Consider the following 16,027-nt stretch of genomic DNA (forward strand, 5'->3'; position numbering starts at 1 on the left):
CCTCCCACTTTCCCTTCCTAAGCTTATAATTCCCTGGCTGTGGTTGCAAATAATCCTTCTACTAAAATTAACTCACTAAATTGAGTTATGAAGGAGTGGGGCCAAGCTTTGTGGTATAGTGTGTTAAGCTGCTGCTTGGAATGCCTGCATCCCACATCAGTGTGTGGGATTGAGTTCTGCCTCAACTTCAGATCCAGCTTCCTGCAATGTGCCTGGGAGAAAGCAGGTGATGGCTTAGGTATTTGGGTCACTGCCACAGACATAAGAGAACTAGATGGAGTTCTGGGCTCTGGTCCCAGGATTGGCCTTCACAGGCATTTGTGGAAGGAAGCTGAAGATAGCAGGTTCTCTCTTTCTCTCTTTCTCTCTCTCTCTCTCCCCCCCCCCCCATATATAAATATTTCAAAATAAATAAGAAAAAACAAATTAAGGGAGTGACGTAGGCAGTCCCACAGGGTCATAGGATGCAAAACTCATGAGATCGTTTGTCTCCTCAGTAGATAACACGAGGTTTGGGTTTAATTTTTATATCTTTTCTTCATTTTACTCTAAAATCAGAGAAAAAGAGTTAGAGACAAAGAGAAGAGAGATCTCAAATTCTCTGGTTCACTTAACAAATGCTTGCAGCAGCCAGCACTGGCTTAGGCTAAAGCCAGCTGCCAGGAACCCATCCAGTCTCCAACGTGGGTAGTGTAGACCTGAGTATTGAGCCATCACTTGCTGCATGCCAGGGTGCACATTAGCAGGAAGCTGGATCAGATATGGAGTAGATGAGGCTTGAACCAGGCACTCTGATATGTGATACTGGCTTCCTAACTGCTATGCCAAATACTTGACTCTCAGTCTTATCTTGAGGGTTTTCCTGGTAACCCCAGGTCTAAGCAAGAAGTAACTATCGCCTTACTTTCTGAAGCCCAAATTCTGACCCCCCCCCCAAAAAAAAAAAAAAAAAACAACACCATATCACTGACCAATCAAAGGAGGGCCACAGGCATGGCAGACAAACCAGGAACCTGCACGTGCGCTGAACACGCTCTTCTCAATCCTCAGTTTAGTCAATAAGAATCTTCACTCCTAACCTCTGGTGGAATGGGAGAGCTAAGTGATAGTTGCCCAGCTCCTTGGTGTGCACTTGCAAATAATACCTGTTTTCTTCAACTACTCCAATGTCCGTAATTGACAGACTGCACAGAGAGTGAGGAGATCCAGATATGGCCTCTATGCCACCATGAATTGAATGTTAAAATATCTTTTCTTTGAATCTTGGCATCAACATAAATTCTTATCCAAAGAACTCATGCCTGTTAACATGTGAAATAACTGTGTTTACTATTGTTCTCTAATTTTAATAATTAGAAATTAACTTTGGCACTGCAGCTCAATAGGCTAATCCTCCACCTGCGGTGCCGGTACCCCGGGTTCTAGTCCCGGTTGGGGCGCCGGATTCTGTCCCGGGTGCTCCTCTTCCAGTCCAGCTCTCTGCAGTTGCCCGGGCGGGCAGTGGAGGGTGGTCCAAGTCCTTGGGCCCTGCACCCCCATGGGAGACCAGGAGAAGCTGGCTTCAGATCAGTGCGGTGCACCAGCTGCAGCACGCCAGCTGCAGCATGCCGGCTGCAGCGGCCATTGAGGGGGGGTGAACCAACGGAAAAAGAAAGACCTTTCTCACTGTCTCTCTCTCACTGTCCACTCTTCCTGTCAAAAAAAAAAAAGAAAGAAATTAACTTCCTTTAATACTTGCTATTATGAAATTATTTTTCAAAATGCAGTTATTTTAAGTATTTTGTTTCATTAAATTTTCTAATCATTAATCCTCACAGGTGCTATTTTTATTATACTGTTTTACTGATGAAAAATAAAGGTGCTGGATTTAATTTATTTGAGCAGTCATTCAATTTTAAATTAGTTGCTTGCACTAATTAGATAAGACACTTGATTTATTTCTGTTGCTTGTACTTTCACCTGTTCCTTATCCTTTTACTCTTAATTCTCTCAGTAGTCTAACAGAAAAAGCCAACCTATTTTATCCTATCTTTTGTTTAAATTTCCTTGATTAAGAGATAGGATGAGAATTCCCTGTAACTAACCTCTCTATATTTCTAGCAAGTCATTCTGTAATTGGTTCTAAAAGATAAAGGCAAAACTCACTTCCAAATGAAATCTGTTAGCTATTTCTGACATCCTCCTTATTAGTCAACATCGAGACTCCTCTCTCAAGTTTCTGTTTTATCTCTAAGATTTGTGTCATTTACTCTTTAAAGGAAAATACGTTATGAAAACCATATGAATTGGTTTAAGAAGCTTGTCTCTTGTTGTGGGACTTGGGTGTCCCCTCTCTTGCCAACTTTTACATATACATTCCCCTAAAGGGGGAATAGCATGTTTACTTGTTCTCAGTATCAACACATATAGGGAAATACTCCACGCTTCTGAATTCAATATTAAACTCATACTTTGGGAAGCTACACAGAGTTACAACATAATATGCTGCCTATGTTTACGTGCACAAGAGGAAAGCATATTTTCTCTGTTCTGTGATTGATTGTGGTGGGCCCCTCATCCTATAGAAAGTCATAAAAGCAAATTCTCCGCCAAGCCCAGTGGAACCAGTTAGCTGGAGACTGACTTTTTACAGCCATGACCTAATCTCTGTGTCATTATCTGAATCCCAGAACCAGGCAATTGGACCCAGAAGAGCTGCCCCAGTCAGATCATCCACCTGTATATATATAAAAAAATACTTTTACAAAAATGCAACTGTATTGCTTCTTTCTATAGGTAAGGTATTGCCTTTAACAATGTTTCCTCTAATTGAAGGAAGGATACAGAGAGTAGTGAACATACTTACAACTTCAGTCCTTTCACTTTGTGGAGTGTCATAAATCCATTGTAATTAGGCAACCACCATCATAAAGGTCTCTACTGAGAGTAACTGGAAATGGATTAGTAGCATTGGATTTTCTTCTAAGCCCTCTTCTTCTGTTTCTTTTCCTGGAAAGGATACCTTGACCTCCTAGCCCCTGGAGTCCTGGACAATACCGAGGCAGAAGTAAAGTACAATGTCTGAGGTTCTGTCATTAACGCAACAGTGGGAATTGTGCTAAGACACTGCCTTTGGAGCCCATCTCTCTTTTCTCCTTCTAAAGAGTGCAGGGACTGCACCCCAGGAAAGTTATGCCACCATCTCACTGTCACACTCTGTGATTCTGTCCGTCTTGATGAGAATGCTATGCAAACCAATGCCTGAACACTGGAGCAAGTTAGAAGAATTAGAAGTCAAACATCACAACCTCAAGAAAAAGGGTGAACAGTGGTGATGAGGGTGTCTTCAGAGCAGTAAGGGTGGAGGCTCTGGAGACTTGTGTTTTTGTGATCTCATTCCCTTTGTAAAGGAAGTGTGAACTTGTGATTTCTCAGTGAATAATTTACTGAATAGTTCAAACTCACATAAAATTTTAAAGTATCTCTTTGGAAGGATCCAACACCTTAGCTGTGAACTCATGAAAGCCTCAATAATTAGCTCCCTTTTAATGTCATTTAAACTTGCAAATTTGTGAAGTTCAAATAAATAACTTAAGACAATATATTTCTATAGGACACATGATTCTGAATATTTTACCTTACTTTAGGAATAAAGGAACTTATTTTTCCCCAGAAACTACCGTATAAACAAACATTTGTGGAGTAAATAATTGAATGTTGCATTACTTACTCTCCTACAGATAATTTCTTTTTTTCCTGCTGTTTTAAAGATTATTTATTTGAAAGTCAGAGTTACACAGAGAGAAGAAGACTCAGAGAGAGACTGATTTTCCATCCATGGTTCACTCCTCAGATGGGCACAACTACTAGGGCTGGGCCAGGCTGAAGCCATGAGCTAAGGAGTTTCTTCCAAGACTTCCTTGTGGGTGGCAGGGTCCCAAGCATTTGGACCATCTTTTGCTGCTTTTCTAAGGCTATTAGGGAGCTGGATTGGAAGTGGAGCAGCCGGGACTTGAACTGGTGCCCATATGGGATGCTGGCATTACAGGCAATGGCTTTACCCACTATGCCACATCACCAGCCCCGATAATTTATTTGATTAAATCCAACAGCATATTACAGGCTTACCAAAGAAGTAGACAGAACTCAGAAGTAATGTAGCACTACAGTTCTGGAGGAGTGGTTCGAGAACTGATAAGGATCTAGTTAAAGAAAAGAAATTTCAATACAATTTTGATACAACTTGTGTTGGTCTTACAAGCTAATTTCTATCACTCCAATGTTTGTTCTCTAATAGAAAAAAGTATTGATAGGCCACCTGTGCCAAATAATGTGAACTGAGTGATAAAATGGTCATTTCCTCCTATTCGGTATTTATTCCATTTCAAGTACATGTTCATTATATGGAAAAATAATTTCTTGGAATAAGAGGTCTTCTAAAACAAGGGCAAATTTAAAATGGGGCTTTTCAATAATTAAATATTTTCATTAAAATAAAACAGATTTGTTTCAGAACTGCTGGGTATCTTCTTATGGGAGGGACTTCTACTCAAGATGATCATTTGTGTATTTGAATTTAATGAATAGATCCTGAGTCCAACCATACTCTTTAAAGGCACACACAATACATACCTGGTATTATATGGATTTTTTCTTTCTATGCATTATCATTTAATGTACTGACACTTGTTTACATCTTCTGTCTGTAAATAACTGGGAAGTGCCAACTACTTGGAGAATAGAGTAACTCTTGATAAAGTGATCCAGTAAAGCTTATGCAGAATATATGGACTGAGCTAGTCCTTGAAGAGGAGAGCAGGGTTCACACAGGCAAAGAAGGAATTATTTACAGTTCCAAGCAGAGAACTGCACTGCTGCCATGCAGTTTCATGTGTAGTCCTGCCAGGCTCTATTTCAGATTTTTCTTTCATTTGTTCATTTGTGCATGCATCCATTCAACATTCCTGCCAAGGGTGCATACTATCTTCCAGGTACCACAGTAAGCAATTGTGATGCAACATATACTAATGTACTGTACTGTGGTTGTGACATGCACATCACAGATTTAATGGATACCCACATTATGCATTAAATCCTCACTGTCTATAGGAGCTCATCCATAACACAGGCTATTGTGGAGCAGATGCTGAAAACAAGTGATGTAAAGCGAAGTGAGGAAGCACTGACAACTCTTGTGACTTACTGAGCCATTTAAAATGAGCAATGAGCCAAAGCCAGAGTCCTACAGAGAAAAAATCAATAATGAATACATTATCATACAGATTTCCCTAAGACAAGGGTAATAATCACTGCAGCATTCACTTCTGTTCCTAAATAATTTTAAGCAGGCTCTCTCCCCTCCCCATGAACTCTTACATACCCACTCCTGGTACAAAATAGAGGAATCTCAACTGCTGTTAACACCTAACTTTGTTAGACATTAGCTGCTCGGTACATTTTTCAGAATCCGTCGGCTCATTTAAACCTTCAAAGGAAAATGGCAATTGAGCGTGAGTTTCGCGTTAAAGCAATACTGCTCTGGCTAGAAGCAGTGTGGCTTTGCACCAGATCATCAACTGCACTGCACCTTGAAAACTTACAAAGGATAAGTAAGTAAATACCTGATCTCCCTACCTTACTCTCTAATACACAAATATAGCCCTAACATAATTTTGACATTATTAAAAGGATTATCTTCGTGTCATTTTAAAGTTAATATTTTGAAAATGTTAAGGCATTTTCTTATCTCATTATCCATGCTATTTATAACTCACTGTTTCCTTTTATCTAGTATATCTTTAACATCAGTCAGTAGGAAGTTATATTTATTCAGCAAATGCTTGTGTCATACAATGCAACTATATTCATTAGGGACAATAATGAAACTAGAAATAGCAGAACACCTGTTCACCTTTTTATTCATAGGATCTATCACTTGTATTTATCATGAAATAAAACACTTTCAGACAGTCTAGGTTCTCACACACCTTTCACAGACTGAGACGTAAATCCAGGGAGGAGACATTCTAGTGACTTAAGTAATGTGTGTGAGTGTGTTTTAGATTGGAAACATGTTGATAATCGTAGACTCTGAGTGATGGATTTTAGTGTTTTACTGTTTGTATTGTTTCATATGTTTGAAATTTTCCATAATGCAAATTCAAACATGAAAAATGCACACATACTCACATGATCTTCAATAATGATTATTACAAAACATCTGAGAGGGAAAATCCTATTTTTTACTCACATGCTGTCTGAAACAAGTCACCCATGTCATTTACTTAGCACTAGAAAACATGATCTGGCCCATTGTTTGAGGGAAAGGTTGTGGTGGTGTGGTGGGAGGCTGTAATGTGTCAGCTTGGAGAAGCTGCAAGCCCAAGATACTCCATCCAACACTACTCTCCATGTTCTTGTGAAGATAATTTGTAGCTGGGATGAATATCTACAGTCACCAGCTTTGTAAGGAAGGTTCTGTTAGTTAATCTGGGATAGGGGCTGATTCCATCATTTGGAATGCCTTTAGGAACTGCAGTAAAACTTGTGAGAGCAGAAATTATACCTGTGCACTACAGGTTTAGGCCACACCCAGGAGTCCCAGCCCACGCTTCCTGATGGCTGACCACACACATTCTGAAACTTGCTGGCCAGCTCTCAGAATTATGTATGCTAATTCCGTAAGATACATACATCATGTACGTGATATCTATGTATAGATGTAAGCAGCATATATTTCTAAAATTTAAACAAACCACATAATATAGAACAGATTATTTCACATATTTTATATGTATTATGTATATACAGTTGGCCCTCTAAATTCACAAGTTCCACATCCTTGCGATGAACAAAACACAGAAAATACTTGAAAAGTATTGTGCCCGTTCTGAACATGTACAGATGTTTTATCTTGTTAGTATTCCCCAAACAATACAGTACAATAACTATTTAAATAGAATTCACAGTACAGTGGGTTTTTAAATAATCTAGAGATGAGTTAAAGTATGTAGGGAGATGCACATAGCTTGTATGAAAATACTACATTACTTTTATTGGGGGCTTGAGCAACCATGGGTTTTGATATCCTTGGGGAGATCTGAACCAATCTCTCATGGATGCCAGGATACTGAGGGATGACTGTGTGTGTGTATGTGTGTGTGTGTGCGAGCGCACATTTTTGTGTATGTGTACATATATTTCTACACATTCTGTTTCTCTGGTAGAATCTTGACTGATAACAAAGGCTGAATATATTGACAGATGGTACAAATGTTTCTAGCATGGAAAATTATCCAATTCGTGTTTTTTCATAGAAATAACATTTCTCCTGTCTCCCCTTGAAATCAATGGAAGCAAGGGCAGTCTGGATTTGACAACTGTATCATCTTCAGTAGTGTGTCACGTTTTATATAATATTTTAATCACCTGGAGAACATATTCTCTAATCAAAATCACACGGGTAAGATTAAATTAAGGAGACTTGGTTGCCTCTGAAATTATATACTTTACATAAAATTGCATTTGTGCTATAAGTACATGTATTATCTGAGAAAAAGCAACTTACAGATTTCTTTAGTTTTACTAACGGAATACTGGCCAAAAAGAAACCCAACAGTCTACCATATTACTCTGCTCTAAAGCAATCCTGACTGTAGTTGAAGTCCAAGTGGATATCATTACTGTATCAGGGCACATGACTGCTGGGCTGACAAAGGTAGCGTCCACAAGGTCAAAACAAAGGGATGCTGATTCGCCTCCTAAAATTATACCATTTTCACGGGAATCTCCTCATCTTAATCCTATAGATTCTTTTTTTTTTTTTTTCCTGTTACCAAGCGCTAACCTTGGCTCCCTCCATTTTCACTGTGTCCTTGTTAGATGACATTTTTCCTTGAACCGCCTGGCAAGGCAGGCAGAGCCTTTGTCCTTTATCTGTTCGCATCCAGGGTTGTTTCTGAGCCCGAGGCTCACGACAGTCGGCTATGCTTCACTGTAACACGTTCCACGAGTGTCTCCAGTGTATTTATCCCGTCCTTAAGTGCCCCGACCCCTCCTTTCCATCAGGTCCCCTCTTCTAAGAGTCCCTACAGACCATGAGTTCTCCATTCTGCTGCTCAAGACATGCTCACGGGTCTGCTATTTTAAGAATATTAATCATTCCCAGGGTTATAAAGTTGAGGACATATTAAAAGGCTTTAGAAACTGTATAAAAAACTTACATTCTTGTGTCCAGATTCACATAGTTGAGAAGGTGTGAGGGGACTTCAAAAAGTTCATTTAAAATGCATATAATGAAAGAGTTGAACATTGATTTCAAACCTTTTTGCCCCAAAATAAATTTAATTTTTAACTCTATTTTCCATGAACTTTTTAACGTATCATCGTATCTTATGTGGAATTGGACTATAAAGTCTCACAGGTGCTGAAATCAAACATTCTCAATTTGTGCAGAATTCTTTTCAGATTTCCTTAGGCCTATTAAACTGTACAATTTACATGGTTTTGTTAAAAAGAAAAAATTGACTATCAACAGAGATCTCAATTTTCAAACTATTTTGCCTGTAAGATAACTTTTATCAAATCCCTAACAGTGACTGGGTGATGTGTTGCTGATTATAACTTATATACAGGGTTAATAGCATAATTTTTTATTATTAGGTCTCTATTACCTTAATACATACCAGTATAATACGATTTTCTGAGAAATAAACATGAATGGTACGGCAACAAGAGGAGGAGATAATTTCAAATCTATCCATTTAAGATGAGAATATTTGTAACTGGACCTCAATATTTATCTCTTGCCTTGGCTGGTGAAGAAAAATGAAATAATTACTTCATTTACTTTGGCCTCTTAATTATTAATTATCAGGGTGCACTCTTCATCAGAGCTTCAGGAAGGAATGTCACACATTCATGGAAGCTTCTTTTCAGTGTTGGAAAGAATTAAAATGAAAAAGAATAAAGTGTCCCCTCATCATAAATTGCAAATGGCATCCCAGAAGGCCTATAAACCACACATTCCTTAGTGCTAACTTGTCGGTTGTTTATCGTAGATTCAGGAATTAAATGCCATTATTTCCTTTTGGCCACTGATTTTTACCCTTCCAGGCAATTTTCAATCCTTCTCTCTTGGGACTTTCTCCTCAGCCATGCATCCAAACTCTGGACAAGATGAAGACAAGTCGCATTACTTTTTACACCTCATCAGCTCTAACAAATACGTAGCTGGCACTTACACAAACACTATCTTACCTGCTGTTCTGTGCCTCACTATGTTGCTTCCCTGCTGTTTTTACAGGTGGCATTTAAGCAGTGATATTCTGAAATGTATCATCATTTCTACATCACTGCTGCTGATTACAAACATACACTTGGAGACCACGGGTAAGTTGGGGGAAAATTATAAACCCAAAAGCTTGCATGCATGTGTATGTATGTGTGTGTGTGTGTGTATACCTTCCAAAATCACAAAGTCACTATCATCTTATTTTTTAAAGACTTTAATTGAAACTGTACATATTTGTTAATACACTGGCTTTCCATTTTTTTCTATGTAAAAGTAGTGTATGCTATCGTCATTTGTAAAACACATGGCACTTTTCTCCACTTTTATATATCAATTCGATATATCTATTCAGATTTCTGACACTTCTTACTTTCTAACAATAATGGTTATCAGTAGTTGGAAACATATTTTGAGGTATCTCTTTTTAGGGTCACAGTGAAAATGTAGAATCAGAAATTTTACTTTAAATGGGATACAAACAGATACAAAGTACGATGTACATAATGCTTTACAGAAAGAAAAGGCAACAAAATAAATGCAAAAATATATATAAGCTACCATTTCCATTTGTTCATTCAGTAAATAGTTATTATAATCCACTATTCCAGGCCCTGGGTATTCATTAGCCTATAAGATAGCTAGGACCCATACCTTATAAAACTTACTGCTTTAACATGGGTTAGGCATTTTTAAATATGATTTATACAGTTGGCTCAGGGTTCCATTTTAGGAAAAGGGAGGTGGTTAGAAGAAGTTTTCATGGTCACTACTGGTTTCACTGTCCTATTTCTCCCATCACTATTTCCACCATCTCCAATCACTATTTCCACAAGTAACTGTGGAAGTTAGATATCACCATGGCCAGCAGTCTGACACGTAAATAGAGAAGGATTTGAAGAAAGGCTGAGGCCCCAAAGAACTGTCTTCCCCATACCTCCCCTACGCTCCTTCCATTTCCTTACCCAAAGTTCTCTCCTCTGGCAAGCTGAGTCATCAGCACAGAAAGATAAGTCACTAGGGAAAATGTTGCATGGGCAGCCATGGAACGCAAATTTCAGTCCATTAACCTGCCTCTCTTGGGGAAGCCTTTTGATATTGTTTGCTGCTGTTGGTAATTTCGATTCTTTCTCTCTAGTAGTATTGATCAGAGTACTGAGTTATGGCCCTGGCCTAACTTGCTATTCCAGTTTCCTGCAATTGTTCATTCTAGGAGGCAATGGTGGTGGTGGCCCAAGTATATTGGTCTCTGCCAACCATGCAGTAGACCTGGGTTAAGCTCCAGGCTTCTGGTTTGAGCCTGGCTCAGTCAGTCCTGGCTGCTGTGAGAATTTGGGAATGACTAGAACAGTGAAAGATCTTTGTGTCTGTCTATGTCTGTCTCCTTCTCTGTCATTCCACTTCTGAAATATATACAAATAAATAATGATGTTTTTAAAAAATGTGTCCTTGCTAAATAAAACTAGGTTAAAATCACTATTGTGGGACCTAAAAATGTTTGAGAGCAAATGACTTTATTAAAAATTCCAGTTTCTTCACTTTCAATAGTTCTAAAAAGGTCTAGCTGAAGCTAATTATAATTTACAAAAATAAAGCAAAAACAATGCTGTCATTATTAGTTAATGGAAGCCCTTTCATTTCCATCAAAAAGTATTTTATATGTTGATTATAAATATCCTTTTTGTCTTCACTAGGACACAAACAATAACCCCAAATGTTTTGGCTGGCATTCTGCCACTTACGATAAGGCTGTGTCAAATTTCCATAGTCACTGTGACACTCTCCTGTCTCCTTCAACCCTGCTATCTTCAAAAATCAAGCACACATCCTTTTCTTTTTCTGGAAGGAAAGAACATCCCATTTCAGTGTCTGAGAGTCTGTACTTCCAGAGAGCAATCAATTATTGATTGTGTGAGATTTCATAAATAAAGCCAAATGTAGGCAGGTGATTAATCATTCATTTCTGGTTCACCTTGAGAGAACAGTACAATGATAACAAAATCAACACATTGCCAGGCTTGCCTGTTCACTCTGTGCACGCTCAGCAGACTCATGTTTATACATTTGTGTGGGAAACCACTTACAGAAAACCCTCTGAAACGTCCCCACTGTGTGTCAGAAACACTCATCTACAAACATGCGTTGCTTCTTCCTTTATGTAAAATGAGGATTGTCTGAGTTAGTCCCAATGCTGATTTCATTGGCTACCTAATAGGACATTGGAGAAATATTTTAAAAATTTTGGGTAAAATTCCCTTTAAATCCAAAATGGAGATGATATATGAAACTATTTCATGAGATGGTTGTAGGAACACACACACACACACACACTCACACTCACACTAACAGATTAACAGTCACACTCACATATAAACACATATATACTTTATTCCTCAGGATTCAACCAGAAAGGCAGAAGTAGTGGCAGTTATTTACATATATAATCATAGATATATTCCGGGATATTATTTACATAATAAATCTGTATATACTCATATTTGGAAGACACTGAAGTTATGGAGTATTTGACTACTGTGAATACTAATGCAATAAACATGAATATATAAATATTTATTTGGGATAATGACTTCATTTCCTTTGAACAAAGGCCCACAAGTGAGACTGATGAATCATATGATGGTTCTATCGTGAGTATTTTGAGGACTCCACTTAATGTTTTCCATAATGGCCATGCCAATGTGGATCCCATCAATGGTGTACAAGATTTACCTGTTCTCCTTATCCTCACCAATAGCTTTATCTCTTGTATTTTGTTAACAACTCTACTGTGAGTGTGAGGTGACAGCTCACCGTTAGCTTTTGTTAACAGTAATATTGTGACTATTTATCTAACTCTTCTATCTTAGTCTTGAAATAATACCCCTGGCATTTTGGCACACTGTGACTGAGGTCTTCACAAACTTGAAGGAAATTTACAGTCACAGGCCCTGAATAGTTAGAGCAGAGAGACCGAGTGTAAGCCGTGTAATATCACCTGAGACAGTATTTTTTTATCAGATTCTATTGTGTGTACCAATGACTTACTATAGTGTCCATTATGGGACCCAGCATATGTAGTCTTAACAAAGCAGACATCATTCTCCTGTGAGGTGTCCTAGGACCTCCCCAGTGAGTATTATTTAAAAGCAAAGTATGGTGTCATATTAAAATGCCTTTTGGAAGAGAGATATCTTAGTTGTGTATAGACAAAGAAGGAAAATCAAATCACAGGTGGGTATGATGAATGCTGGGGAAATATCATTCTGTGTTACAATATTTTGCCCGAGAACATTTTACATGTGCTTGCTTGCTGCACCTGGAGTTGTTGAATCAATTAGTAGTATACCATGCTTGATCTCTGGGATATTACTAAGAATGATGAGCAGACAACATTTGATCCTAAACAATATTTGCTGCTAGCAATTTATGTAAAATACTTGCTGGCAAAGGCCAGAAGTGTTGAACTCTGTGTGATAAACTAGCATAATCACATTTAGTTAGGAAGGGATCGTTGTGATAGAAACTACAGGTTAGTCAAGGGCCTCCATACTGTTTACTTCATGAACATTCAAACTTTCACTGTGGTCCTTTTGTATCTTCCGAAACTTTTTCTTAAGATTTATTATTTTCTTATGAGCAAAGTTCTGGCATACTTACCATCTCTCAACTTTAATTGTTACTATAATAATTTCACCAAAAAACATGCTATGAAAATATAAAGGAAAACCATTTAAAAATAAAATTCATGCTTACAGTGATCATGAATGAAAAAGCATTAATAGGAGGTAACCTCCATGGTAGCATTGCTTAAAAATCCCACTGGAGGGGCTGGCACCATGGCTCACTTGGTTAATACTCTGCCTGCAGTGCCGGCATCCCATATGGGCGCCAGTTCTAGTCCCAGTTGCTCCTCTTCCAGTCCAGCTCTCTGCTGTGGCCCAGGAAAACAGTGCAGGATGGCCCAAGTGCTTGGGCCCCTGTATCTGTATGGGGCACCAGGAGGAAGCACCTGGCTCCTGGCTTCAGATCGGTGCAGCACTGGCCGTAGTGGCCATTTGGGGAGTGAATCAACCAAAGGAAGACCTTTCTCTCTGTCTCTCTATCTCTAACTCTACCTGTCAAATTAAAAAAAAAATCACACTGGATATGCTATTTAAGGAACATAATATATTAAGAAAATGATAATTCCCAATAATTTAGGACTATTTTGTATAACTGATTTCTGAAAATTAAAAACTTATTCTTAAATAATTTGTTATTATCCCCCTATAGTAGTTTTCAATAAAAGAAATTAGACACTTCAAGTAAGAGGTAAGAGATCATATTGCCTATGAAATATAAATTTTATTTATTTTTAAAACTTTTGTGGATTTATTTTCATTTTGTGCTGATCCGAAGCTAGGAGCCAGGTGCTTCCTCCTGGTCTCCCATTTGGGTGCAGGGTCCAAGAAACTAGGACATCCTCCACTGCCTTCTTGGGCCACAGCAGAGAGCTGGACTGGAAGAGGAGCAACCAGGACAGAATCCAGTGCCCCAACTGGGTCTAGACCCCGGAGTGCCAGTGTCGCAGGCGGAGGATTAGCCAAGTGAGCCGTGGCACCGGCCTCTTCCTAAGTGTCTTCATCATACCTTTTGTTATTTTATGCACATTGATTTGCACCAATTTCATGTATACTCTAGATATTAATCCATTTTTATTTTATTTTTGACAAATATCCCCATTCATCTTCACTTAATTAGCTGTTTTATTAAAAGGTTTATTTTCTGCTTCAATATTCTAAAAAAACTCATTTTCAACCACTTCCACTCCATAATTATGTCTTCTGCCATGTTCTTCATTTCACACATACATATATACCTATATCTCTACCTGATTCTACCTGACATATGTTTCAAATTTTTGGTATCTTCCTTTTTCTACTCCAATACTCATATCATGCTTATTTTAAATTATTTATTAAATGCTTTAGTCATTTTCAATATGATTCATTTAATTCAGTTTATATTTTTTTCCTTGAACTCTTTCTTTTTTTTCAGTCGTTTTCTATTATGTATTTTGTATTTATGGTTTCCAATAGCTATCAGCTGCTCTTGATGCTTTTGCTTGTTTTTTCTTTTTTTTCTGGTTATGTATAATGAGAAAGGACTAATGTTTTACTCATTTTGTATAAAACTGTATAATGTAAATATGTATTAAAAAGTATATACTAGAAGCATATTATTTTGTGTAATATTTAATGTAAATATATATAATTAATGTAGCTATATTATTAATGTAAATTATATATAAATGTGTATATAATTAAGAATTTAACCTCTAATACCAGCTACCACTGTATTTAATATCAAGAATCAAATTACTAAATAGTATGGCTATAAATAAGTAAAATGTTGTTTATGTAATGTGGGAATTGTGGAGTTAGTTAAATTATTCAAGACAGGCATAAGCTGCAAAAGTATAAGAACAAATAGGGTGGAGGGCCATATTAGGTACAGCGAAATGCCTGCAGATCATATTGGTGTACCAGTTTGATTCCTGGCTACTCTACTTCTAATCCAGTTTCCTGCTAATGCACAGTGAGACCCTGATGGGGTTTGCTGCTATCAACATGTGAGAATAGGATGGAATTCCTGGCTCATGGCTTTGTCCTGACCCAGACCTAGCTGTTGTGGCCATTTGGGGAGAGGACCAGCAGATGGAAGCTCTCTCCCTCATTCTCACTCTCACTCAAATAAATGTCTTTTCTAAATTGTCAACATACGTGCACACACACACTGCTTTCTTCATCCCATACTCCAGTCCATTCTCCAAATACCTACAAGAGCCAGAGTTAGAATAATGCAAAAGTTGGGAGCTGGGATCCTGGATCTGGGAGATAGGAACCAGAAAATTAACCAGGTCATCTATAGGGATGTCAGGGCTCAACAAGATGAGGCATCACCTGCTGCCTACCAGGGTGTGTGTTGGCGAGAAACGAACTGGGTACCAAAGTTGAGAACTGTATCAAGATGAATCAAGACAGGATGTGAGCATGTTAACCAACAGGCCAAATATCATCCCTCTCCTAAACTCTTTGCTCTTTTTCACAGGCTCATAAGATAACATTGCTCTTTTATAAATACAGTCCTTTTGCAATATTCCATAAAAAAGTCAATAATGGTATATTAGTTGTAATCAATATACTATATTATTGTAAAGTGTCAACATTCAGGAAGATTTTTGTAGGGTATCTGATGCAATCCAAAAAATAGCATTCACTTTAAAGAAAGTATATTGGTAGAGAGTCCTGGTTGCAATAATTCTACTACAGGAATCACGTTGACTATGGGCTCCAGTTGCACCCTGAAATCTATTGCTCATTCATTACCATCCAATGACTGGATTTGGTAGGGATTCCAAGAAGGCTTGCTCTTAAGAAACTTAGGATCCTTTTGATGTATAAGTTTGATTGGAGAAATCTGTGATGGTCTAACTCAACTTTGTTGGACTGCATAGCATTCTAGAACACTTATACTCAGTTTTCCCTGTATCTGTTGGCACATGGAATCAAAGTTGTATTGAATGATGGGTTCCTAGTCTTTCATCTCCAATCTCCTCTCAGTTTTCTCTCACTGTGGGTCTCCAGATAACATTCTCACACTCTAAATTCTATATTAGCATCTACGGTTTAGAAGACATTTGTGAACATATGTTATAGAGTATTGATGCAACATTTTAATTTGGCATAATGTGAAGAGCAAAGCTCTGAGATTTCACCA

Source organism: Lepus europaeus, chromosome 15 (genome assembly GCF_033115175.1).
Source record: "Lepus europaeus isolate LE1 chromosome 15, mLepTim1.pri, whole genome shotgun sequence".
Classification (NCBI taxonomy): Eukaryota; Metazoa; Chordata; class Mammalia; order Lagomorpha; family Leporidae; genus Lepus; species Lepus europaeus.